At 44.5% G+C, this 27,380-nt stretch overlaps 1 long non-coding RNA gene across 1 annotated transcript in view; it reads left to right on the plus strand.

Annotated features, from left to right (window-relative positions):
- LOC137541810 (uncharacterized) overlaps positions 1-26,801 on the plus strand; it is a 39,593-nt gene extending 12,792 nt beyond the window's left edge. Inside the window, exon 3 of the long non-coding RNA XR_011025278.1 lies at positions 26,700-26,801. This is a non-coding gene — a long non-coding RNA (uncharacterized lncRNA). The remainder of the gene's footprint in view (positions 1-26,699) is intronic.
- Positions 26,802-27,380: the final 579 nt, after the last annotated feature.

Raw genomic sequence — 27,380 nt, forward strand, 5'->3', positions numbered from 1 at the left:
CCTGCATGGCACATGTGCTAAATCTTATAAGGCAAAGATTTGTGTGCAAGTTCCCAGGCTTACAGGAGGTCCTCAGGCAGTCCAGGAAGGTGTGTGGGCATTTCAGGCGTTTCTACACGGCCATGGGGCACTTGTCCAATATTCAGCGCAGAAAGAACTTGCCAGTGAGGTGCTTGATTTGTGATAGCCCGACTTGCTGGAATTCAACGCTCCTGATGTTTGACTGCCTGTTACAACAGGAGAAAGCCGTCAACCAGTATCTACAACTACAGTGAAAGGTCATGCTCTGGGGAGCTGTGGTTTTTCTGGCCGAAGTACTGGACACTCATGCGAAATGCCTGCAGGCTCATGCGTCCGTTTGAGGAGGTGACAATCCTGGTGAGTCGCAGCAATGGTACCATCAGCGACCTGATCTTATACGCTTTCTTCCTGGTGCGTGCCATGTGTAGAGTGGTGGATCAAGCTGTAGAGGTGCGTGAACAGGAAGAGGAGGAGGAGGAAGAGTGGGAACAGTCATCAGCATAACCAGATTTGTCAACAACACAGAGCAGGGGGGAGGAGGAGGAGGAGTTGTCTGGTGAAGAGGAGTCAGGGGAGGAAGGTGGCTTTGAGCAGGAGGTGGAAAAACAACTGCAGCAGGCATTGCAGGGGGCTTGTGCGTCTCACCTTTCCCGTGGTATTGTTCATGGCTGGGGGGAGGAGTAGAACTTCCCTGATATCACTGAGGAAGAGCAAGAGGAGATGACTACTAGGTTGGCATCCAACTTTGTGCAGATGGGGTCTTTGATGCTGTCCAGCCTGTTGAGGGACCCCCATATTAAAAAAAACTCAAGGAGAAAGATCTTTACTGGGTGGCAATGTTACTAGCCCTCGGTATAAGCACACAGTGGCAGAGATGTTACCAAATTACGAGAGGGCAGAAAGGATGCAGTTCTTGCAGAACAAGCTGGCAAGTATGCTTTACAGTTCGTTTAAGGGTGATGTCACAGCACAATGGAAAACAGGTGCCAGTAATCCTCTTCCTTCTCCTTCTCCTCTTCCTCCTCCCATGTACACGCAGGCAAGGACAGGACACTCTAGCATTCAGATGGTGATGTCGGACATGCAGACTTTCTTTAGTCCAACGTCTCACCTCAGCCCTTCAGGATCCACCCTCCAAGAACGCCTCGACCGGAAGGTAGCTGACTACCTGGCCTTAAGTGCGGATATAGATACTCTGAGCAGTGATGAACCCCTGGACTATTGGGTACACAGGCTTGACCTATGGCCAGAGCTGTCACGATTTGCCAGCAAACTTCTGGCTCCCCCTGCCTCAGGCATCCTATCAGAAAGGACCTCCAGCGCAGCTGGAGGCATTGTCACTGAGAAGAGAAGTTGCCTAGGTCAAAAAAGTGTTCAGCACCTCACCATTATTAAAATGAATGAGGCATGAATTCCGGAGGGCTGCTGCGTGCCCGAAGACTAAGTCAGTCCCCACACAGCATCTCTGCCTGCTGGCCGCTTGACTGCCTTTGCCGCCACCACCAACAGGGTCCCTGACTCCAGGTGGATTCCTGAATTTTTAAGGCCGCTGCTAGCTGCGGCCGCTACCAAAAAGAATAATAATTTTTCTGGTGCGTGTATATGCTTAATTTTTCTGGCTGCACTGCGGCTGCAACAACAACGCGGTGAAGGGGCTTGCGTAGCAAAATGAAGCAATGACCTACAGTATATTGCTATTTACACTACCTGATCCATGTATACACACGCAAGATGTTTTCAAGCACTTTATGCCTCTAATTTAGCAATTTAATGTGATTTCTGCCCTTTAAGGATTATAATCCTGCTCTGCGTCAAATCCGCTATTTTCTCAGGGACTTTTGGAATGTATCCCACTCCGCCATGCCCCCCTCCAGGTATTAGACCATTTGAAACATCTTTTCCATCACTTTTGTGGCCAGAAACAGTGTTTGTAGATTTTAAAGTTCGCCTGCCCATTGAAGTCTATTGCGGTTCGCGGACTTTTGCGGAAGTTCGCGTCCATGGTCCGTCAACCCAAAATCTGAGGTTCGAGCCATATCTATTGTACAATCTTAAAATGTTTATGTAGTATAAGGAACTAAAGTATCCATTCTATTATCACCCTATATCCCCTCCCGGCATATGGAGGGGGAAGAAATGGAAGCAGGATCAGACTATGGGCTTAATTCACTAAGACAAATAGCATGCCTAATCAAAGTTAGCATGCCTTATCAAAGTTAACACGCCTTATCAGAGTAGCATAGCAAACTTATGCCTTCTAATTAGCAATGACGAGAGCTCCACTTGTCCTGCCCTGAGCCCATGCGGGTTCGTAGCACTCACTATGCTACTCTGCTAAAGCGTGCAAACTTTGATAAGGCATGCTATTTGTCTTAGTGTATCAACCAAAATTATACAGCGCTCAGATATTACATATATTACAATCAATATGATTTGGATATATTCAATACAATCAATGTGATTTTTATATTTTATGACACATATACTGTCCTGCACAGAAATTCCACACCAATCTGGTTTGTCTGCAAAGAAAAAACAGTTCCTATTTGCCACACAGTCCTATGGGTGCGCTTCTGTAAAAAGGCTTGAGTCAGTCCTTTTCTCCAAATACTATCTCTATACCAGAAAAGCGCTCCAACCATAGATACTCTGTATATGAACTGTAACCACCACCAGGAACACCCTAAAGGATCCACACTCACCAACTTTGGTGGGCCAGTAGTAACAGTGGCCTTAAATCGCCTTTGGGGTACTTGTCAGACTCCACACACCTTATGGCTAATGCAAATCGAAAATGCTTACTTGTCTCCTTCTTCACAAATATACCTCAATACAAACAAATACTATAATTGCGCAGGTATCTCATTAAAATAGATGGTTTATTAAAAAGTTCCACTCACATGTCACAAGCGGGTGGTAAGCCTGTGGAGTATGGGAACGGGCTCCACCCAGTGCGGCCTCCCGGGCTGGCCGCCGTTCAGATTCAATCTCGGCTTTCCACTCGTTTCACCACGCTACCGCGTCCCACCGCTCCCGCATGTATTACTTCCGCATGTGGCTCCTCCCTATCGATTTTGTCATGAAATTACTCATTCAGGGGATGGAGCCACCATGCGGAGATCGCGTTTGTATAGGCCATAGCTCCGCCCCATCCGCATTGCCGCAAGTTCACTACGTCACCGGCCCACTGTGCTCAGCGCTCAAACGTTCCTACGTCACTGCTACGTCACGCGCCCCTACGGCGGATGTCCTTCTACTTCCTTGCGCCTCATTATGCGTTCCGGAGCCCGGGAAGCTGCAGCCATTTAAAAACTGTATGAAAATCCATAGTAAACATCAGCCAAATTGCATAAAAAGTACTATACTTTACCAAATCCTTCATTATACCTCCACTGTGTAGCCATCCTTTATTAACAGTATATATGCTTACATTACAATCACTCCCTAATATTCCCCACAATAATAGCCCTATCGGAGCATCCATTTTTTCACAGGCTTCTACAGGATAGAAGCAAAAAACCCCAACATCAAGTTATAATATCATATCCACCACTAAAAAAGGGGGTACATTAATTATAAAACATTATACTGTATACACATCACCCCTTATCACTCGTATAAATTTCAGATTCACCTCATTAATACCATCTAGTGGTGCTTGTTGGTAATGTTTTTATCACATTCAGAGGTCCTTTTATCATTCATTATGATGGTTATGCACTTTTTCACCAGTTCAACTGTCATCAATAAAACAATTTAAATCTATCTCTACATTAAAACCCTTTGGTTGCATCGTCTCCATCTGAAAAATCCACTCTGTCTCTTTCCTAGAGATTAATCTAATTTTATTCCCCTCACCCCCCCCCCACCCCACCCTTCCCCCCTCCGTTTGTTGGTTTGATTACTGCATTAATACACCATTCTGACTCAGTAAATCTCTATTCTTGCAGAATGACAGAGAAAAGCCCACCATGCAAACAAAACAGTCAGTCAGTGGATGTGTAAGGAGGCATTGGTGGCAAAGTAAAATAAATTATTGGTTGCTATGATACGTTCTTCTTTTTATCTTTGTTGTATTTTTTTTTACCTGTGTTGTGTTTTTCAAGACCCACAGTACATCACAATGACAACAACCAAACGGTCTGAATTCTCCATTGGGTTGGTTCTTCCATTGGGGTAAAACTGGGCAACTGCCTAGGGGCACCTATAAGTTGGGGACTATCGTGGTAACCAGTTTACCGTCAGCACAGTGTTCAAATGTAAAGTCTCGTACACACAGGGAAAAAATAAAAATCACTAGAAATGAACAACTCATCCTTCAGATCTCGTTTACAACCAAAAGCACAAACAATGTCTTATGTGAACGACAAATGATGGATCCTTAATGGTGCGCGGGCATTTTGAATAAGCGATATGATGTATTATTTCACAGATAATTGTTTATTGTCAGCAGTATGTACAGAACTATAAACAATAATAATACATGAAAAGCACAGTAGCAAAATCCACTCTTTATAAGAGAATCAAATATCATCACCATAATTGTGACAGGAACATAATTTTTTGATAAACATACAAATAACGTTTGCGGGTTTTCATCCACAGTAGCACTTTTTGTTTTTAGACTGTAATGGGTGTATTTTTTGCAAATACTGTAACTGTTTTTTTTCAATTACTGAATATACTTGCATAAAAGCCTAGTTTTTCAGCACAAAAAATGTGCTGAAAAGTTACCCCCTTGGCTTATATGCGAATCAGTGGAGCAGAACGGATGGTGGAGCAGGTTTTATTACTGGCTTCCGGCTGTGACTGTGCCCCCCATCCCCTGCACCACTGTGTGCAGAGTGCGCTGCTCAGGACTACCTGTGTCCCCTGACTTGTGGAGCAAAGTGTGCAAGCAATGTATCAGTGGTGCAATGATCGGGCATTCTTCCTGTGTGGCAATCGCTGTGTCTCATATATCTATGACGCCATCTAGTGGGCCTTGAGACACAGCTGTATCAACCATGGGGCACATTTGGTTATGGGGAGAGGAGATGACTTGTACTGGGGGAAAGAAATCAAAATGTTCTTGAGGGAAAAAAAACACTGCCCAGTGCCTAATGAAAGTTTGTCTTAAAAAAAATGCTAGATATCATTTAGGTGTCATAGGTAAAGATAATGTTTTGCTGATTACAGGTACACAGCTAAAATGTCAAAACTACTCCGAAACAAGGTCTAGATGTGAAATGTAGCGATAAGCTCACATTTCGCATAATCATAATTCACAATCACAATGTGAAATTGTAATGCAAACATTTCGACTAAAACGTAATTTCATTTGTAAGCATAATCAGGAACCGTAATTTTCATAGTTTTCCATAATTGTTTTACTTGTTCCAACTATTCCGGAAAATATCAGCAGGCAGTGCAGGGGACTGTACAACTTCCTGCTCTGGTAGTAAAGGGGAAACAGGTCTGTATGTGAAGTAGTGAAGGGTCCCTGCATTCATTTTTTCCCCAGGACCCCATTTTACCTAAAATCGTCCCTGCAGCCAGGACACCTCATCTTCTCTAGCCAGATCATGCTGAGTGCATAGAAATAGAGGTTGTCCCTAATGCCCCAGCATTGTCATCCCTATCCCTGTGGGGTATTGTGTCCCCAATCCTCCAGCATTGTCACCCCAGGGATGTAACTGGAGGGGAGCAGCCCTTGTGATCACGGGGGCCCAGAGCTGGGAGGGGCCACAACTACTAACCTTCCCTTCCTCTGATACAAGGGACTACACTTTAGACCAGGTGTTTTTGTGGCTGCACTTGTTGGGGGGTGAAGATCCTGATGGCCACACTTGTTTAATGACACTTGTGAGATGGGCCCCAAAGGCCATGAAGGGCACGAATGGGAGACAAGGGAAGAGGTGTGACCATTGGGGGGGGGGGCATCAAAGTTTTGCTAGGGGGACCTATGAATTGTAGTTGCTCCCCTGTCCATGCATTTGTGGCTACTATGTGTTCTGTTTTGTGTGGAGAGAAGGAGATGAACCCTTCTCTATCTGTGTCAGGGATTAACAAAAATGTTGACATTCTTTTTGCATTCATTTTCGCAAAAATTATGTAAAACTTGACTATCGAGTGAAAATGCTATCGAAAATAATTTTTTAAGAAATGTGTGATTTTTCTAATTTTTGGGGAATTTCCACGCTAAAATAAACCATTGTTTCATTTTTTTTCATGGTAAAAATAAAGATTTTTTAAGTTTTTCACAATTGTTCTCATCGGAAAGAAAAATTCATTTTCTTTGACCAAATTGCGAAAAAATAATATATTTTCACAAATATTGGCCACAATTCACTAAGATCATGCTGGTGATAATAAAGCATGTGAAAACTTATCACCATACATTGATTTATATTTAAGTATTAATTCACTAAAGTAGCTTGCTTTATTAACATGTAGTGATAAGCTTTCACAGTGAGAGACTTATCTTATCACTCCAGTCCTTAAATTATCACCTGTGTTGTTATTCTCACATGCAGTAGGGAGGGAGGGGAGGAGCGCAAACAGGCAGTATGCAGCTTCACCCCTCTTTCTGCCAGGATGATTACAGCTAGCCTGTGTAGGACAGCAAGGGAAGGAGAGAGAGAGGCTGTGACTGCATGTGTGGCTAGGTCAGTGTTTGTTTCTGTGTCTCTGTGTGTACATTTCTGTGTGCATGTGTGGCTATGTCAGGCCAGATGATAATTCCTCACACATTTTACACTTGCATTCCTCTCTGTGAACTAACAAGAATTGAACTTCATTCCAATCAGTAGCTGATACCCCTTTTTACATGAGAAATCTATTCCTTTTCACAAATGGATCATTAGGGGGCTCTGTATGGCTGATATTTTGGTGAAACCCCTCCCACAAGAAACTCTGAGGACCATGGTCCTGGCAGTTTCCTGTTGTATTGTGGGAAATAGCTTTTTACAGCTGTTTCCAACTGCCAAAGAAGCAAGCAGCATCTACATCACCTGCTAGCAGTAAAAATGTTGCCATGTCAGAATGCAAAACAGGGATTTAAACGATTTTATAAAGGGCAAACACTGACTAAATCATTTATACATAATTATTGTAAAAATTAAGCAATTTTTGTATTACATTCTTTTCACTGGAGTTCCTCTTACTTACAGTTTGCCTGAGGTAAACTGCTAGTGACTGGATAGTGTAATGGTTAAGGCCTCTGACACAGGCGACCTGGGTTTAAATCTTGGCTCTGCCTGTTCAGTAAGCTAGCACCTATTCAGTAAGAGACCTTGGGTATGTCTCCCTAACACTGCTACTGCCTATAGAGCGCGTCCTAGTGGCTGCAGCTCTGGCGTTTGAGTCCGCCAGGAGAAAAGCGCGATATAAATGTTCTGTGTTTGTTTGTAAATTCTTTATTGCCATGGTGATAACAGTAAAAACAGCAACAGAATAGTTATTAAAGACAGGCGATGAGCTTAGTGAGTTGTGGAAACAGTAAATTCGGGCGCCTGAGGCAAGTGGACAAAAAGGGCGCCTCCATTCACTCCCATAATAAATATTGTTTTTTAATGGACGCCCGACAGGAAAAAAGAGCCCCGGAGAAAAATAACGTTTTACAAGCGGCGCCCGGAGAGTTTTACTGTTTTATAACTGCTTCTCATGATTACACATTATTTAATGATTTATAATTTTTTAAACATTATTTTTAAACAAAAAACAGTAAAATCTTTTTTTAAAACATTATTTTTAAACGAAAAAGAGCACAATATTTTTTTCAAACGTTATTAATGCTTATCACAGGGGGGGGGGGGGGGAGGTCTTAGGTTTAGGCACCACCTGGGGGGTCTTAGGGTTAGGCACCACCAGGGGGGTTTTAGGGTTAGGCACCACCTGCCGGGTCTTAGGGTTAGGCACCACCTGGGGGGTCTTAGGTTTAGGCACCACCAGGGGGGTCTAGGGGTTAGGGGTAGGTACAGGGAGGGTTCTGTATGAGAGTAGGGTTAGGTATAGCTTTAGTAACATTCTTATTAATCTTTTATAAAACGTTATTATACATTTCACTTTTTAAACAGGGAAGATTAACGTTTTTACGATTGCCGATTTTATACACATTATTTAATGATTTATAACTTTATAAAACATTATTTTTAAACGAAATATAGCACATTTTTTTAAACGCTATTCATGCTTATCGTTTAAAACCCTGCGCCCTTTTTTCCCGACGCCCTTTTTTAACGTACGCGTGAGTTGTGGCCATTATCTCAAAATCAAAAATGGCATTTTCAATGCAAAAATAATTATTGGCAAGCAACAGTGATCGAAGTTCCACACTGTTCATCAGCCATGTAAAGATGTCAGTCCCTACACTGCAGCCATGCAGAGTACTATGGGCTGATCCCCAGCACTTGATGATCCCCGGGTGTGATGTCTGCCAATAGCCGTACACACCGAACTCCAATTCATTTACTTCTATTCCTATTCCGTGATACCATTATTCTATCGCTGGTTATAAGCAGTGGCGGCGCTACACTGGGGCTTGCCGGGGCTGAAGCCCCAGCTGAGAAACTGTAAGCCCCTCAGAAAGCCCCCCTGAATCAAGGGCCGGTGTTCCAACACCGGCTCTAGCGTGGGGCGAGAGACTTATCATTCCCTCACCTCAGGGAATGATAAAAGGAGGGGTCCTTTTATGCGCGGCGCCGAGCGGGAGATACAGCTAGCTATAGTCTCCGGGAGTCCGGGCTGCAGCAGACACTAGAGCTTCAGCCGCCTGGTCCACTCCTGTCTCCTTCTCAGCAATACCGCTCGCACTACTTCCTGATTCAGTGCGTGCAGAGCGGTATTGCTGAGGAGGAGACAGAAGTGGACCAGTCGGCTGAAGCTCTAGTGTCTGCTGCAGCCCGGACTCCCGGAGACTCTAGCTAGCTGTATCTCCCGCTCGGCGCCGCGCATAAAGGAGGGGGGTCCACTGAGGTGAGGGCATGATGGGGCCCCCCTCCCCAGCCTCTGCAAATAGTCCCCCACCCTCCTGACCAGGTATAACATTATGTGCATAGTGGGGTAACGCTTTCACTTATGTGCATTTACTGGAGTAACGCTGTCACTTATGTGCATTTACTGGGGTAACGCTGTCACTTATACTGGGGTAACGCTGTCACTTATACTGGGGTAACGCTGTCACTTATGTGCATTTACTGGTGTAACGCTGTCACTTATACTGGGGTAACGCTGTCACTTATGTACATTTACTGGGGTAACGCTGTCACTTATACTGGGGTAACGCTGTCACTTATACTGGGGTAACGCTGTCACTTATGTGCATTTACTGGGGTAACGCTGTCACTTATACTGGGGTAACGCTGTCACTTATACTGGGGTAACGCTGTCACTTATACTGGGGTAACGCTGTCACTTATGTGCATTTACTGGGGTAACGCTGTCACTTATACTGGGGTAACGCTGTCACTTATACTGGGGTAACGCTGTCACTTATACTGGGGTAACGCTGTCACTTATACTGGGGTAACGCTGTCACTTATACTGGGGTAACGCTGTCACTTATACTGGGGTAACGCTGTCACTTATACTGGGGTAACGCTGTCACTTATACTGGGGTAACGCTGTCACTTATGTGCATTTACTGGTGTAACGCTGTCACTTATACTGGGGTAACGCTGTCACTTATGTACATTTACTGGGGTAACGCTGTCACTTATACTGGGGTAACGCTGTCACTTATGTGCATTTACTGGGGTAACGCTGTCACTTATACTGGGGTAACGCTGTCACTTATACTGGGGTAACGCTGTCACTTATACTGGGGTAACGCTGTCACTTATGTACATTTACTGGGGTAACGCTGTCACTTATACTGGGGTAACGCTGTCACTTATGTGCATTTACTGGGGTAACGCTGTCACTTATACTGGGGTAACGCTGTCACTTATACTGGGGTAACGCTGTCACTTATACTGGGGTAACGCTGTCACTTATACTGGGGTAACGCTGTCACTTATACTGGGGTAACGCTGTCACTTATACTGGGGTAACGCTTTCACTTATACTGGGGTAACGCTGTCACTTATGTGCATTTACTGGTGTAACGCTGTCACTTATACTGGGGTAACGCTGTCACTTATGTACATTTACTGGGGTAACGCTGTCACTTATACTGGGGTAAAGCTGTCACTTATGTGCATTTACTGGGGTAACGCTGTCACTTATACTGGGGTAACGCTGTCACTTATGTGCATTTACTGGGGTAACGCTGTCACTTATACTGGGGTAACGCTGTCACTTATACTGGGGTAACGCTGTCACTTATGTGCATTTACTGGTGTAACGCTGTCACTTATACTGGGGTAACGCTGTCACTTATGTACATTTACTGGGGTAACGCTGTCACTTATACTGGGGTAAAGCTGTCACTTATGTGCATTTACTGGTATAACGCTGTCACTTATACTGGGGTAACGCTGTCACTTATACTGGGGTAACGCTGTCACTTATACTGGGGTAACGCTGTCACTTATACTGGGGTAACGCTGTCACTTATACTGGGGTAACGCTGTCACTTATGTGCATTTACTGGTGTAACGCTGTCACTTATACTGGGGTAACGCTGTCACTTATACTGGGGTAACGCTGTCACTTATGTACATTTACTGGGGTAACGCTGTCACTTATACTGGGGTAAAGCTGTTACTTATGTGCATTTACTGCGGTAACGCTGTCACTTATACTGGGGTAACGCTGTCACTTATGTGCATTTACTGGGGTAACGCTGTCACTTATACTGGGGTAACGCTGTCACTTATACTGGGGTAACGCTGTCACTTATGTGCATTTACTGGTGTAACGCTGTCACTTATACTGGGGTAACGCTGTCACTTATGTACATTTACTGGGGTAACGCTGTCACTTATACTGGGGTAAAGCTGTCACTTATGTGCATTTACTGGGGTAACGCTGTCACTTATACTGGGGTAACGCTGTCACTTATGTGCATTTACTGGGGTAACGCTGTCACTTATACTGGGGTAAAGCTGTCACTTATGTACATTTACTGGGGTAACGCTGTCACTTATACTGGGGTAAAGCTGTCACTTATGTGCATTTACTGGGGTAACGCTGTCACTTATACTGGGGTAACGCTGTCACTTATGTGCATTTACTGGGGTAACGCTGTCACTTATACTGGGATAACGCTGTCACTTATACTGGGGTAACGCTGTCACTTATGTGCATTTACTGGGGTAACGCTGTCACTTATGTGCATTTACTGGTGAAAGGCTGTCTGTCATTACGTGCGTTAGCTGGTGAAAAGCTGTCTCTTATGTGCATTTACTGGTGAAAAGCTGTCTCTTATGGGCATTAACTGGTGAAAGGCTGTCTGTCATGTGCATTAACTGGTGAAAAGCTGTCTCTTATGTGCATTTACTGGGGAAATGCTGTCTGTCATTATGCGCATGAACTGGTGAAAAGTTGTCCCTTATGTGCATTTACTGCGGAAACGCAGTCTGTCATTATGTGCATTAACTGGTGAAAAGCTGTCCCTTATGTGCATTTACTGCGGAAACGCAGTCTATCATTATGTGAATTAACTGGTGAAAAGCTGTCTCTTATGTGCATTTAATGGGGAAACTGTCTGTCATTACATGCATTAACTGGTGAAAAGCAGGCTCTTATGTGCATTTACTGCAGAAACGCAGTCTGTCATTACGTGCATTAACTGCTGAAAAGCTGATTCTTATGTGCATTTACTGGTGAAAGGCTACCTGTCATTATGTGCGTTTACTTCATTTTTTTTTTCCATGTAACTACGTTAGCTGGTACAACTACATTACAGTTAGCCCCGCCCACATGACATCATGACCACGCCCAATTTTTCGCGCCCCCCCCCCCAAGCCCGGCCTGCCAGCCCTCGTGCCCCCTTTGAGCCCCCCCAAAAATCTGAAGCTGGAGCCGCCACTGGTTATAAGGTAACATAATATGGTAATCTTACATTACACTTTGCCGTTGTTAAGCTTAATAAAATGGCTTCTGCTGTGAAACAGGAAGTGGGGGGAGGGGGGGCTGCAGTATGCGAATGGGAACGCTCTCTTTCAGTATATTTTTAGGCTTGCATTTATATAAAATATTTACAGCGCGGTGTGGAAGGTTATTATCAGCCGGTTCAGGCAGAATTTATGTCACAAAAGAGCGATTATGTAGCTGATCTCATTATGTTATTATTCTGACATTGGCACCTGCATTAAATGGTGTGACAGCGCTGCATTGTATCAGGATCTGCTCTACATATACATATTGCAGTTCTGATGTAAATAGCTTTGTGTTTTATCCCCGGGCTGCAGAAATATCACTGATTACAGATCTCTAGAAGCAGAGAGAGCTCTTCCTGCTTCCCCTGTATGTAATATGCCCCAAGCAGATCGAGCCATTAGTATTCCTCACTCTGATGCACTGTTATGTACATCACATCCCTCATATATTCCCATATCTGTCACCTCACTAATGTGTCACTTTCTTACAGATTTACTTTGTTTATTCTCTCTGTATATTTTAATTACATTTATTGATTTCATACATTTATGATTTCCGTTATGTTATTGTCAGTAATGTTACTGGTCTGTGCCAGCAGAACTTTAAAGAGGAACTGTCACGAAAATCTTAATATCTAAAACACATACAAATAAGAAGTGAATTTCTTCCAGAGTAAAATGAGCCATATATTACTTTTCTCCTATGTTGGTGTCACTTACAGTAGGTAGTAGAGATCTGACAGAACTGACAAGTTTTGGGTTAGTCCATCTCTTCATGAGGGATTCTAAGCATGGTCTTTAATCTTTACAAAGACATTCCCTGAAAAAGATTTATACAATGATGCTGGCCAGCCTCCCTGCTCGCTGCACACTTTTTGTTGGGCAGTTGGATGGAGCAACTGCCATTCACTAAGTGCTTTTAAAAATAAAGAAAACCCTAAGAACCCCCATGAGAAGATGAGCTAGTCCAAAATCTGTCGCTAATATCAGATTTCTACTCCTTACTGTAAGTGACAGCAACATAGGAGAAAAGTAATGTATGGCTCATTTTACTCTGGAAGATACAAACTTCTTATTTATATTCATGTATTTTAAATTTGAAGATGTTCGTGATGGAGGTCCTTTAAGGATTTGCAGTGGTGTAGGAACAGATATTGCAGTGCTGTGATGAGCCACAGAAGCTAATAGAATGATCAGTGCTGGATGCTACCTGGCCCGGCGTTGCCCGTGTATGAACAGTCCTGGCCAGAAGTTTTGAGAAAAATATTGGAAATGAGAAAAGTTGGTGCTTTAAGTTTTTTATAATAGCAATTTGAATATACTCCAGAATGTTATGAAGAGTGTTCAGATGAATTGCATAGTCCTTCTTTGCCATGAAAATTAACTGAATCCCTAAAAACCTTTCCACTGCATTTCATTGCTGTCATTAAAGGACCTGCCAACATCATTTCAGTAATCATCTTGTTAACTCAGGTGAGAATGTTGATGAGCACCAGGCTGGAGATCATTATATCAGGCTGAGGTTAGAATGGCAGACTTGACATGTTAAAAGGAGGGTGATGCTTGAAATCAGGGCCGGACCGAGGCAGAGGCTGGAGAGGCTCCAGCCTCAGGGCGCAGTGTAGGAGGGGGCGCACAATTCATTCAGTTGTCATTCCCAATTGTGTTTGAAGCAGAAAGAAATAGAAAAAGGGGATACATGGCAGTGACTGCAAGTCAGATAACTAGAGAATAAGGTATTGGGGAGGTTGGGGGCCCTGGGGAGCCTCTTAGTCTGGTAGCAATCAGTGTGTGACGGCTGGGGCGGAGGGATGGAGGGGCGCACTTTGGTGTCTAAGCCTTGGGTACTGAAGGACCTTGTCCCAGCTCTGCTTGAAATCATTGACCTTCCATTGTTAACCATGGTGACCAGCAAAGAAACGCATGCAGCCATCATTGCGTTGCATAAAAATGGCTTCACAGGCAAGGATATTGTGACTACTAAGATTGCACCTAAATCAACAATTTATAGGATCATCAAGAACTTCACGGAAGGAGGTTCAGTTCTTGTTAAGAAGGCTTCTGGGCATCCAAGAAAGTCCATCAAATGCCAGGATAGTCTCCTAAAGAGGATTCAGCTGCGGGATCAGTGCAACCAGTGCAGAGGTTGCTCAGGAATGGCAGCAGGCAGGTGTGAGCACATCTGAGGGGAAGACTTTTGGAAGATGGCCTGGTGTCAAGAAGGGCAGCAAAGAAGCCACTTCTCTCCCCAAAAAAAGATCAGGGACAGATTAATCTTTTGCAGAAAGTATGGTGAATGGACTGCTGAGGACTTGGGCAAAAGTCATATTCTCTGATGAAGCCCCTTTCCGATTGTTTGGGGCATCTGGAAAAAGGCTTGTCATGAGAAGAAAAGGTGAGCACTACCATCAGTCCTGTGTCATGCCAACAGTAAAGCATCCTGAGACTATTCATGTGTGGGGTTGCTTCTCATCCAAAGGAGTGGGCTCACTTACAATTTTGCCAAAAAACACAGCCATGAATAAAGAATGGTACCAAAACTCCCTCCAACAGCAATTTCTTCCAACAATCCAACAACAGTTTGGTGAAGAACAATGCATTTTCCAGCATGATGAAGCACCGTGTCATAAGGCAAAAGTGATATCTAAGTGGCTCGGGGGACCAAAACGTTGAAATTTGGGTCCATGGCCTGGAAACTCCCCAGATTTTAATCCCATTGCGAACTTGTGGTCATTCCTCAAGAGGCAGGTGGACAAACAAAAACCAACTAATTTTGAGAAACTCAAAGAAGTGATTATGAAAGAATAGGTTGCTTTCAGTCAGGATTTGGCCCAGAAGTTGATTGAGAGCATGCCCAGTTGAATTGCAGAGGTCCTGAAAAAGAAGGGCAAACACTTAAAATACTAATTCTTTGCATAAATCTCATGTAATTGTCAATAAAAGCCTTTGAAATGTATGAAGTGCTTATAATTGTATTTCATCACATAAACAACTGAAACAAATATGTAAAAGCAGTTTAGCTGCAAACTGTCAGGACTGAGAATACCACGTACCTGAGTCTGGTGAAACCACAGAGTTGAGGACAGCTTCTCTTGCCATTCACTGCCTTCGATTCCTGGAGTGGAAGCAGGAGATGTCTGGCAGCAAAAGGCAGGAGGGCTTGCTTGGATGCTGGGTCCGGAATCAATCCAGTAGCAGATGGAGGGATCCGTATGCTATACACCAGTGGATTGGCTGGGCAACAGCTCCTGCTGGGAGAAAGGTCAGCAACAGTGGCAGATGCTGCTGGAACCAAAGAAACATCAGGAGAGGCAGGCCTGGAATCAGCAACAGAGCGGGCACTCAGACAGGCTGGAGTCAGCAACTTAGTAGGTAATCGTACTGAGCAGAAGTTGCCAGCAAATCGGGTTCTAAGACAAGCCAGGGTCAGTAACAAAGCGGGTACTCGGACAAAGCAGAGTTCAGCAACGGATCGGATTCTCATACCAGGCCAGGTCATCAACAACAGGAAATCAGGGCAGACAGAAAGTCATGTCACGGGAGTACACAAGATGCAATACTACAGCAACCTTTTGTTGTCACTCCTCCCTTTAAATAGGCCTCTTGGCGCGCAAACATGTACGCACATGATTGCAATAAGTGCGTAACCATGTATGCACGCCATTACGCACCGCCATGAAAGAGGCACGCAAGAGCCTCTGGATGCCCCTTGGGGCTGGTTTGTCAGGAAATTTTTCATGAAAGTCCTTGATCAATTGATCTGCATGGACGTTATAGGCTGGTTCCCAAGTATTATCTTCAATTCCATAACCCTTCCATTTGATAAAGTACTGAGCTTGATTTCCCCTCTTTCTGTCCAGTATTGATTCCACTTCGAACTCTTCATACCCGTCGATCACCACTGGCAACGGAGGATCTTCCTGGTGAATGGTTTAAACAGTAAAACATGAAAGACAGGATGAATCTTATAGTTCTCAGGTAGCTCTAGTTCGTAAGCTGACATATTCAGTAGTCTTTTGATTAGATAAGGGCCAATAAACTTGGGCCCCAAATTTTTCAAAGGACAAGGAAGCCTCAGATTGTTGGTTGCCAGCCAGACTAAAACTCCTCTCTTCAGCTCCAAATCTCCCCTCCTATGTTGGTCTGCATGTTGTTTGAATTTCTCTTGAGCCTGGGTCATAGTCTCTTGTAACATCTTATTATTTTCCTTGAAAAAGTTGAGTTTATCTTTTGCAGCTGGAACCGATGATTCAAATATTTTGTCAGGAAGAAAGGTTGGATGAAAGCCATAGTTTGCAAAAAATGGAGACTGATTGATGAGTGAATTGAATTATTGTAGGCAAATTCGGCTAATGGAAGAAGAGATGACCAGTTATCTTGAGAAAATGAAGAAAAACAGCGGAGGTATAGTGCTAATGATTGGTTGGTTCTTTCCATTAGTTTGTGGGTGATAGGCAGAAGAGAAATGCAGTTGAATATTCAAATTTTTACAAAGGGCTTTCCAAAATCTAGACGTAAACTGTACTCCTCGGTCCGAGGTGATATCTTCCGGAATTCCATGCAATCTGACAATTTCCTTAATAAAAGCATTAGCTGTAATATCAGCTGATGGAGTGCCTTTGAGTGGAACAAAGTGTGCCATTTTGGTTAATCTGTCCATGATAACAAAAATGGTTGTGAATCCTTGAGACGGAGGCAATTCAACAATAAAGTCCATAGATAAAGATCCCCACGGTCTGGACGGAACTGGCAAAGGATTTGACAATCCCTAAGGTCTGGCTTGATTGGTCTTGTTACGGTTGCATACTGTACCGGTCTCTGCGTATTCCTTGCAATCAGATAGTCGTGGCCACCAAATGTATCGTTGAGCTAACTCGATAGTTTTATGTGCTCCAAAATGTCCTGCCAAAGGATGATCATGTAGCAACTGAAGAACTTCCACACGAAATTTCTCTGGGACGAAGACTTTATCTTTAAAGAAAAACAGACCCTCCCTGCTGGTTAGATCAAGTTCTGGTTTAGAACACAGAGTACTTTTATGTTTAATTTTTTTCCATTAAATCAGATTGAAGTAGTAAAAAATGATTACTGCTGAGTATAGTATCTGGAACTGGATGATTGGGCATTCTCTGGAAACATTCGAGACAAGGCATCCGGTTTAACATTTTTTGTTCCAGGTCGATATGTAATATGGAAATTAAAACGTGAGAAAAACAATGCCCATCTGGCTTGTCGAGGGTTAAGTTTGTTTTGCAGTTTTCAAGTATTCCAGGTTCTTATGGTCAGTAAAGATGAGTATGGGATTATGGCACCTTCCAATAGGTATCTCCACTCTTCCAAAGCTTCCTTGATGGCCAATAGCTCCCGATCTCCAACATTAGAATTTCTTACTCAGAGAGTTTATTAGAAAAGAAAGCAATGGGATGAAGTAGAGCATTGGGACCTTGTCTTTGTGATAAAACTGCACCCACAGCAGATTCTGAAGCATCTACTTCCAAGATAAACGAGAGAGCCAGGTCCGGGTGCTTCAAGATTGGTGCAGATGTAAATGCAATTTTAAGTTTTTCAAAAGCTCCTTGTGCCTCCTTGGTCCATTCAAAACGGGTTTGCTGACTGAGTTGTGTTATAGGCATAATAATAGCTGAGATTTTTTTAATTAATTTTCTGTAAAAGTTTGCAAATCCAATAAACCGCTGGACGCTTTTCTTATCCACGGGTTGAGGCCAATCCAGCACGGCTTGCACTTTTTGTTGATCCATGGCAATACCTTGATCTGAAATTTTTAACCCCAGAAACTGAATGCTTTATTTTTCAAAGTCGCATTTCTCTGCTTTCATGAAAAGTCTATGCAACCTGAGTCTTTCCAGAACCTGAGACACGTCGATTTGGAGTTGTTTCAATTCTTACGAAAATACCAGGATGTCATCAAGATGGACTATAACAAAAAGATCAATATAATCCCTGAAGATATCATTGATGAAATATTGAAAGGTTGCCGGGGCGTTGCAAAGTCCGAAGGGCATTACTAAGTATTCAAAATGACCAAACTTAGTTCTGAATGCTGTTTTCCATTCATCTCCTGCTCTAATCCGGATCAAATTATAGGCGCCTCTCAAGTCCAGTTTAGAGAAAATTTTAGCATCCCTTAATTTCTGGAACAGATCTGTCATCAAAGGTAAAGGGTAGCGATTCTTAATGGTGATTTTGTTTAATTCTCTGTAATTGATGCATGGTCTCAAACTCTTATCTTTCTTTTCCACAAAGAATATTCCAGCCCCTGCTGGGGAGGCGGATGGGTGTATAAACCCTTTGGCCAAGTTTTTGTGATATATTCCTTCAAAACCTTCTGTTCGGGTTCTGATAAGGTAAAAGTACGACCGTAAGGCACCCGAGATCCAGGAAGCAGGTCAATTCCAGGAAGCAGGTCAGTTGTAAGGACAGTGCGGGACCAGTTGGTCAGCTTTCTTTTTGTCAAACACATCCAAAAATTGATAACAGGCAGGAGCTAAGTCCATATTATTGCTGGTACAGAGAAGAGGAACGATCTGACTGGGTTCAATAGATCTTATACAAAACTCCTAAGTTGAGAGGAAACGTATTTGTTTAGTAGACCAGTCTATGGTTGGGTTATGGGCCTTGAGCCAGGGAAGGCCTAGTATTACTGGATACTGAGGAGATGATAGAACATCAAACTTTAATAGTTCAGACGGATCAGGACATATAACAAAGAGGATGGGAATTGATTCATGCAAGACTGGACCTGAGCTGATTGAAGTTCCGTCGGCTAAACTAATGTGGAGAGGAGAACTACGAAGTTGGAGTGGAATTTGATGTTCTGAAACAAAAGTGAAGTCCAGAAAGCAGCTGCAAGCTCCAGAGTCCAGAATAGCAGAGGTTTCAATAGTCCTTCTGGGTAACTGTAAAGAGATAGGAAGTGTAACGAAAAATACGCATCGACGGATGGATTGCGGAAATATGGTCGCATCCAGTCCGGCAAGCGGACCTTCCAACGCGGGATGCGGAAATTCGTCCTCATCCGCTGCGCAAACCCGTCCGAGCACTCTGCTCCAAACTCACCAGCATGCTGCTCACCAGGGCTCTGCCATCTTGCCTCCAGGGGTGTGTGCGCACGCCAGACACGCCTTTATAGTCTTAGAAAGCATGTCAGCTGACCTGGAGGTCAGCTGACATTTTAGCCTGCTCTGATTGGTTGCTGCCTGGGGTGGAGACTTCTCTCCCAGGCAGTATATAAGGAAGTGCTTTTTAGTCACATTTCGTCTGTGTTTGCGATACCCTGTGTCAGCACTCAGACCTAGTCAGCCTTGTCTCTGGTATTGTGTTATATATTGGTTTATCGCCCATATATACACATATTATACTGTTTGATTTATCGTGTATGATTCTGGGCCTGTCTTGGCTACTCTTCTGCTTCCTGATTCTGTACTTCACCAGCCCGTACCGTTATCGACTAATGGCTTGGTTTCCGACTATTCTCTTGTCTCACGTTTCTGTACTGCTGCCGCCTGATCTGTTGCCGAACCTCATTTTGTCTGACCTTTCTCCCTTCAGTGGAACGTCTCCCACTGTAGGGTTCTATCAGAGGCTTGCCTCTTTGAGACGACCACCACTAGCAAACCCTTGCTGCTAGAGGCCGAGACTCCTCCACTCCGTCCTTTGGAGGATCTCGCACACGGGGTTCCCATTCAGAGGTAACCACACCTCTGAGGAATTACGGTGTGGTGGATATTTCCACAGACTTGAATTTACGCTGTATATTATTATTGTTGTCTGCTGTTCCAGCTTGCTGGTGGTTGTATCTCTGTGCCCTATAGAGATACTCTATTGTACCAAGCAAGCACCCTCTTGCATACGATTGTATCGTGTCACGCTATACTTGCATTATTGGTGATTCTGCAGATCACCATATAATCAGGTATAGCACCTGTATTATTGGTGATACTGCAGATCACCAATAATCAGAATATCTGTGCTTGCTGACACCAATCGTTACAGGAAGATAGGAATAATTAAATGATTGCTATTGCTGATGGAGAGTGTATAGGATGGCATGGATTGTTGAAATTTCTTACCTACTGACTTATTTGGACAAGTTCTGACGTAATGTCCTGGATTGCCACAGTACATACATAAAGTAGATTCTCTTTTCTTCTTCTGAGACGTTCTTCTTGTGAAAAAGAGGGGCGCATCATACCGATCTGCATGGGCTCAGGAATATCTAAACTTGATGTAGGATTCTGAGGAGATAGAGCTGAAGGACTGGCTTGGCTAGAAACAACTCCTGGCATCCAAGGAACTCGAGAGTATCCAGCTTTCTCCAGTTGTCTTTCCTGAAATTGCCGGTTAATCTGGATGGCCAAACAAATTAATTCCTCAAGAGTTCCAGGCACACCAACTCGAGCCAGTTCATCTTTTAAACTCTCAGATAGCCCAGGGCGATATTGGTTTGCAAAGAGCAGAGTCGTTCCAGGTCGTGGCGATTGCCCAACAACAGAACTCTGCAGTATACTCCTCTACTGGACATTGTCCTTGGCGAAGATGCCGCAGAGTGACTTCAGCCGTGATTTATTTTTGCGGGTCATCGTATAGGGCTGACATGGCTTCAAAGAATGTATTAACAGAAGTCAGAGCTGGATCTTTCTTTTCCATCAAATGGTGTGCCCAAGCTTGAGGGTCTTCCAGTAACAGAGATATAATGAATCCTACTTTAGTTTCTTTAGAAAAGAAAGTTCTGGGTTGTAATGAAAAATACAAATTGCAAGCGTTTTTGAAGGATCTATACTTGGAGTGATCTCCTGAGAATCGCTCAGGGGTTGCAACCCGAGGCTCTGGAGCAGGAACAGGTAACAGTGGTTCCGGGACAGGAGGTGGTGCTGGAGCTGATTCTTCCGGGTTACCAGTCGGATGAGCCAGAGCCAAGGAGTTAACTCGTTCCTCCAAGCAATTGTATCCGGTTTGTAAATTCTTGATAGAATCGGTTAGAGCTGCGACTTGGTTCTACAAGGTATTCAAGATGGAAGCTGCCTCAGTGGTTTCCATTTTTTGGCTGTAGTATTCTGTCAGGACTAAGATAGAGTGACCAGACGTCCCGGATTGCCCGGGACGCGTCCCGGATTTGGGGTCCGCTGTCCCAGGCTGCATGAGGTCCCGGGAAACGTCCCGCTTTCAGCAGCGGGACGTCCCGGCCTCGGGACTCTGGCCACTCTATACTCATGAACTGGCAGCGGCGTCTATAGACGCCGTGCCAGTTCATTGCCCACAGCCCCGCTCCAGCCTCGTCTTCCGGTGTCTGTTCCGACACCGGCAGGCGAGCAGGGCTACGGCAAGATGGCTGCCGAAGCCCTGTACTGGCAACTATTTGTGTCTCCAGTACAGGGCTTCGGGCGCCATCTTGCCGTAGCCTTGTCAGCGCAGGAGACGAGCAGGAGGAAGGTGGTCCCGGGAGCAGCGCGCCAGAGGCCGGAGACTTCTGCCAGGTAAGTAAATGCTTTCTTTTCCAGGTGAAATGTTTGCCCGCATTCAGGCGTTTCTTTTCCAGGTGAAATGTTTGCCCGCATTCATGCGTTTCTTTTCCAGGTGAAATGTTTGCCCGCATTGCGTGTCTTTTCTGGTGAAATGTTTGCCCGCATTGCGTTTTTTTTTCCAGGTGAAATGTTTGCCCGCATTGCGTTTTTTTTCCAGGTGAAATGTTTGCCCGCATTGCGTTTCTTTTCTGGTGAAATGTTTGCTTGCATTGCGTTAATTTTCTGGTGAAATGTTTGCCCGCATTGCGTTTATTTTGTACTGACATGTTGCCCGCATTGCGTTTATTTTGTACTGACATGTTTGTCCGCATTGCGTTTATTTTGTACTGACATGTTTGCCCGCATTGCGTTTATTTTGTACTGACATGTTTGCCCGCATTGCATTTGTTTTATACTGACATGTTGCCCATATTGCGTTCATTTTGTGCTGACATGTTGCCCATTGCGTTTATTTTCTGGTGTCCGGGGTAACTGTTACTGCATTTATTATTTAATGGCCATAGATGGCTATGTTTGCTGCTTTGTGGTTACGGTATACTATTAGCATCACACAGTTTCTGCACACCCATGATGCAAAGTCTCGTTTGTCCACATCATGGCGTAAACACTGCTTTCTTATGCCTCGCTGTTACATCATTACGTTAGCTCCGCCCATACAATGTCATGGCCACGCCCATGCCCCCCCACCCCGTCCCAGGTTGGACCCACAAAAATCTGGTCACTCTGACTAAGAATACCACTGTAAGGCTTGGTGGTGTATTCTCCACAGTCAGCATGCAACGCATGAGCTGGCGTGGAGGAGGTACACACACCAGCACAGGGAACAGGCTATCCCTAGTATAGTGGAGGGGAGGACTGACTCCAATAGGAGATTGTGGCGCACAGAGCCGGTGCAGATCTGACAGCCACAAACAATGCTTTCGTTATAACGTCTCAGCGCAAAGTAGCGCTGAGCGTATAAACCAGAACTGAGGAGATCAGAACAGGTAGACAGAATGAACGCTTGCTAGCTAGCGGCTACTTAGCGACAGCAAGCGTCCAAAACAAAACAGACTGGAATGAGGCAGCCAATGCGATTGCAGCGATGGCGTGCCTCACAAAGACAGGACAGGATAGTCAGGAAATAGCAGGATCAAGATAGATGAACGTAACACAGACAAATATACAATAAGTATGTTTTCCTAGCGTATTACAATTACAGCTATCAATGAAACTATTTGTAACGTCTGACTAACATATGTATATATCGGCAATGAACCGATATATGACATAAGCAGGAACGCTGACTAGGACTGGAGTAATACATGGAACAGGACTCAGAAGGATTCGCTATCTCTTCGCAGAGATGAACGCAATCCACAAACGGTAACAGAACAGGATTCAGAAGGATTCGTTATCTCTTCGCAGAGATGAACGCAATCCACAAACAGTAACAGAACAGGATTCAGAAGGATTCGTTATCTCTTCGCAGAGATGAACGCAATCCTCAAACGGTAACAGGACAGGATTCAGAAGGATTCGTTATCTCCTCGCAGAGATGAACGCAATCCACGAACAGGACCAGGAGCAGGATACTAGCTCAGCACGGGTGCTCACGATACGCGCAAACTACCAAAACGTGCTGGAAGGCTGACTAACTGCACACAGGATATAAACAGTTCGTGTACGTATACATCAGCGACACTGATGTATCAACGTAACACGAATACAAGGAAAATAATAAACGTGGTGGTATGCATATATATGGGCAATGAACCAATATATGATGCAAAACCAGCAAAGTATCTTTAGAACAAGAAACACGATCGGGGGCTGAAGCGACAGCAAGGCAGGCTTAAACTGAAGCTATGAAAACCCGAGGAGTCCTGCAGGAAGCAGATCTTTATACTGAGGTCATCCAATGGGAGCAGACATGCAGATTCCCACACAGGTGAATGATAATCAGTCACAAGCTGACAACAGGGAAAGGCGGACAAAGCTATGCAGCTTGCATGGAAAGAGATCAGAACTGCCTGAGCTGCAGCACTACTACTTCCAGCAACACCTGCTGCAGCAGCGATCATTACAACCACGTGCCTGAGTCTGGTGAAACCACAGAGTTGAGGACAGCTTCGCTTGCCCTTCACTGTCTTCGATTCCTGGAGTGGAAACAGGAGATGTCTGGCAGCAAATGGCAGGAGGGCTTGCTAGGATGCTGGGTTCGGAATCAATCCAGTAGCAGATGGAGGGATCCGGATGCTATGCACCAGTGGATTGGCTGGGCAACAGCTCCTGCTGGGAGAATGGTCAGCAACAGTGGCAGATGCCACTGGAACCACAGAAATGTCAGGAGAGGCAGGCCTGGAATCAGCAACAGAGCGGAGTGGGCACTCAGACAGGCTGGAGTCGGCAACTTAGTAGGTAGTCGTACTGAGCAGAAGTCGGCAGCAAATCGGGTTCGAATACAAGCCAGGGTCGGACTAAGAGTGGGTAGTCTGACAAAGCAGAGTTCAGCAACGGATCGGGTGCTCATACCAGGCCAGGTCATCAACAGGAAATCGGGGCAGACAGGAAGTCACGTCACGGGAGTACACAAGCTGCAATACTACAGCAACCTTTTGTTGTCACTCCTCCGTTTAAATAGGCCTCTTAGCGCGCAAACACGTACGCACGTGATTGCATAAGTGCGTACGCATGCGCACGTCGGTGCATGCGCAGACTCTCGAGCCCTTTGACCCAGACACCGCACGTAAACCAATGTGCGCACGCCATTACGTACCACCAGGACAGAGGCACGCAACAGCGCATGCAGACACACGCACGGACACCCGTTTGTGAGCAGCCGCCATTACGGAGCATGTAAGTGACCTTGACACAAACTGACTCAAAATTTTTGGCTAGGACTGTATTTGGCTGGTGTTGGCTCTGCTCACTTTTTCTAACCCTAACACACAATTCCACAATTACTCAATGACCAAGTTTAAGAGCTTTGAGGTCTTTGGCATCAATAATTTGCACTGAAATGAAACAAATCTGGCTGTGGCTCCACCCCCTTTTCTGACTTTGAACCCCCAGTCTCCCAGTGACCAAATGTACCAGGTTTGAGGCTTGTGCCATTAACAGTGAAAGAATGGTAGCAATTAAATATTCCCCTTGAAAATTAAAAGTTGAATTTTGATTAACTTTTGTAGGCTCCACCCACTTTTCTGAATATTAATCCCAGTCACCCAGTGACCAGCTGTGCAAAGTTTGAGAACCATACCATTAACCTCCCTGGCGGTATGATTATTTCCAGATTTTAGAGTCTTTTCTGAACATTTCAGACCCTAAAATCAGGAAACAATCATGTTGCCAGAAAGCCAGCAGCAGCCCCTGCAATCACTTATCTCCCTGGGCTCCAGCGCTGCAATTTTACCTCCATCCACCAGGTGGCACTGTAACACTTTGGTGAGATAAATGACGGTGATCTCAACAGAGCGACTCAGAGCCTCTGAAGACAGGAAATAGAGGGCTACGAAGCGTCTGGATCACCCGGGAGGTATGTAAAAGCTCCCGGCTGCCTCCATTCACTTCCATTAAGCCTCCTGCACAGCTCGGGATTACCACCAGAGAGGTTAACAGTGTAAGAATGGCTGCAGTTTACATTTTCCCAGTGAAATTTGTATTTGTCTCCACCCACTTTTTGGTTATGGGGATAAAAAGTATTTTGTATGTTATTCCAGGTAATGTACTATGTGTACGCCAAATTTCATTCAAATCCATTCAGCCATTGTTGTGTGATTGAGTAACAAACATCCGGACATTCAAACTTTTTTGCATTGATAATATTAGTGAGATGTAGCTCCCACACAGAGTAATGATGGAACTTTAAACTTCAAAATATATTTCTATCTAGAATTGTTTTTTTTTTTACCTTTTAATAAGTTATCGGGGGGAGTTACTGCTGCAGCCTGGCTACCCTGACAGTAGGCCTATAGCTTGTCTTTATCAACCCTCACTGTAAAAAATAAATACAAAAGGAACCCCAGCGTGTTCTATGCAGGTTTGGTACTACATGTTCACATGTGGATCTGATTACGCTTCATGTCACTTCGGGGTCCCTTTAAATACATATAAGGGTATCATTTAGAAACGAGGGGGAGCTGGGGTAATGGATGGTGTGATGGTAATTTATGAGGATTATATATGGATTGGAGCAAGTTTCCTTTGTGTAAATGAATAGTTGTAAGCAGATGGATTACAGACAGAGGAATTACTGAGTAGACTGTTTGCTATTCTGAGTCCAGAGAGACGAAGGAAAGAAACAACAAAAAAGGAGCAAAGAAAAAAACCATGCTGTAAATCAGACAGGCAAATAACTTGAGACGATATTTTACAGCTACTTGACTTGCACTAATTACCCAATAAAGCTGGGAATAGCCGCGAAACACGTTGTCATAGTACCTGAATAAACGTGCTGTTCTATTTATAGCCCTGAACTTTCATTCTTTGAAGGTTTAGTCACTGTCTTCTGTACCTTTTTATGTATTTTTTATAATCATTTTAGACCCCTCCATTCCATCCCGCCCAGCTACATCAGTTATAAGCAGAGATCCCCAACCCTGTCCTCAAGGCCCACCAACAGTACATGTTTTGCAAGAAACCACAAACATTCACAGGTGAGGTAATTAGTGTGTCAGCAGAGCTGTTTACCTACCTGTGTGGATTTCCAAAAAACATGCACCGTGTTGGTGGGCCTTGAGGACAGGGTTGGAGTACACTGAGTAATAGGACACCGGATTTCAGTCAAAATAACAAGAATTTGAATGCACAGATAGTCATATGATCCAGCAAGAAGCTACTATTCTCTGGACTGGATTTAGAACCTTTTAGTGCGCAGAAGTGTTTTGTGTTATATTTTGAGGGTTTTTTTTTCACTGTGCACATCAGCAAACTTTGGTGCAGTTGGCTGTGTCGGGCTATCTTAGAGTGCCAGCGTAATTTTTAATTAAATATGGAGTAGTTACATTACTAATCAGGGACACATTTAAAAATTTAGAAATTGTTAAAGAAGTACTGTAACCCAGGATTGAACGTCATCCCAAACAATATCTGATACCTTTCCCATGAGAAATCTTTACCTTTTCTCAAATAGATCATCAGGGGGTCCGATCTCTGAAGAAGCAGGCTTAGGTGCGATACGCATGAGTGAATGAGTGACAGCATGGTGGTTGGCCATCGGTGTGCGGTCGAGTCTCACGAGGTAAGTAACGCTCTGGTGGTTACTAGAGATGGGCCGAACTGTTCGCCCGCGAACGGTTCCAGGTGAACGTTGGGTGGTTTGCGTTCGCCAGCGAAGGCGATCTATTGCGGAAGTTCGGAACGCCTCCATAATGCTCCATTACGGTCAACTTTGACCCTCTACATCACAGTCAGCAGGCACATTGTCCCCAATCACACTACACTCACTCCTGGAGCCCCACCCCCCCTTATAAAAGGCAAAGTTCTCCAGCCGGTTTACTCACTCATCTGCCTACAGTAATTAGTTAAGGGACAGCTGCTGACAGACTCTGCTAGGGAGAGCTTAGTTAGGCTCTTGTAGGCTTGTTAGCTTGCTCCTGGCTGATTGTTATTCCTTATATAGCACCCCACAACAGCTCCCTCCTTCTCCGCCGGAGGAGGAGGGTCTTGTCTTCCAGGGAATTGTAGGATTTCAAAAGCCAGCTCACATACATTGGCCGGGAATCGAACCCAGGTCTAGTGCTTGGTAGGCAGCTCTCCTCACCGCTATACCACGACCAACACTACATGCTGAAGCCAGCCTAGCATGTACCAT

The sequence above is a fragment of the Hyperolius riggenbachi genome, chromosome 12 (assembly GCF_040937935.1).
Source record: "Hyperolius riggenbachi isolate aHypRig1 chromosome 12, aHypRig1.pri, whole genome shotgun sequence".
Classification (NCBI taxonomy): domain Eukaryota; kingdom Metazoa; phylum Chordata; class Amphibia; order Anura; family Hyperoliidae; genus Hyperolius; species Hyperolius riggenbachi.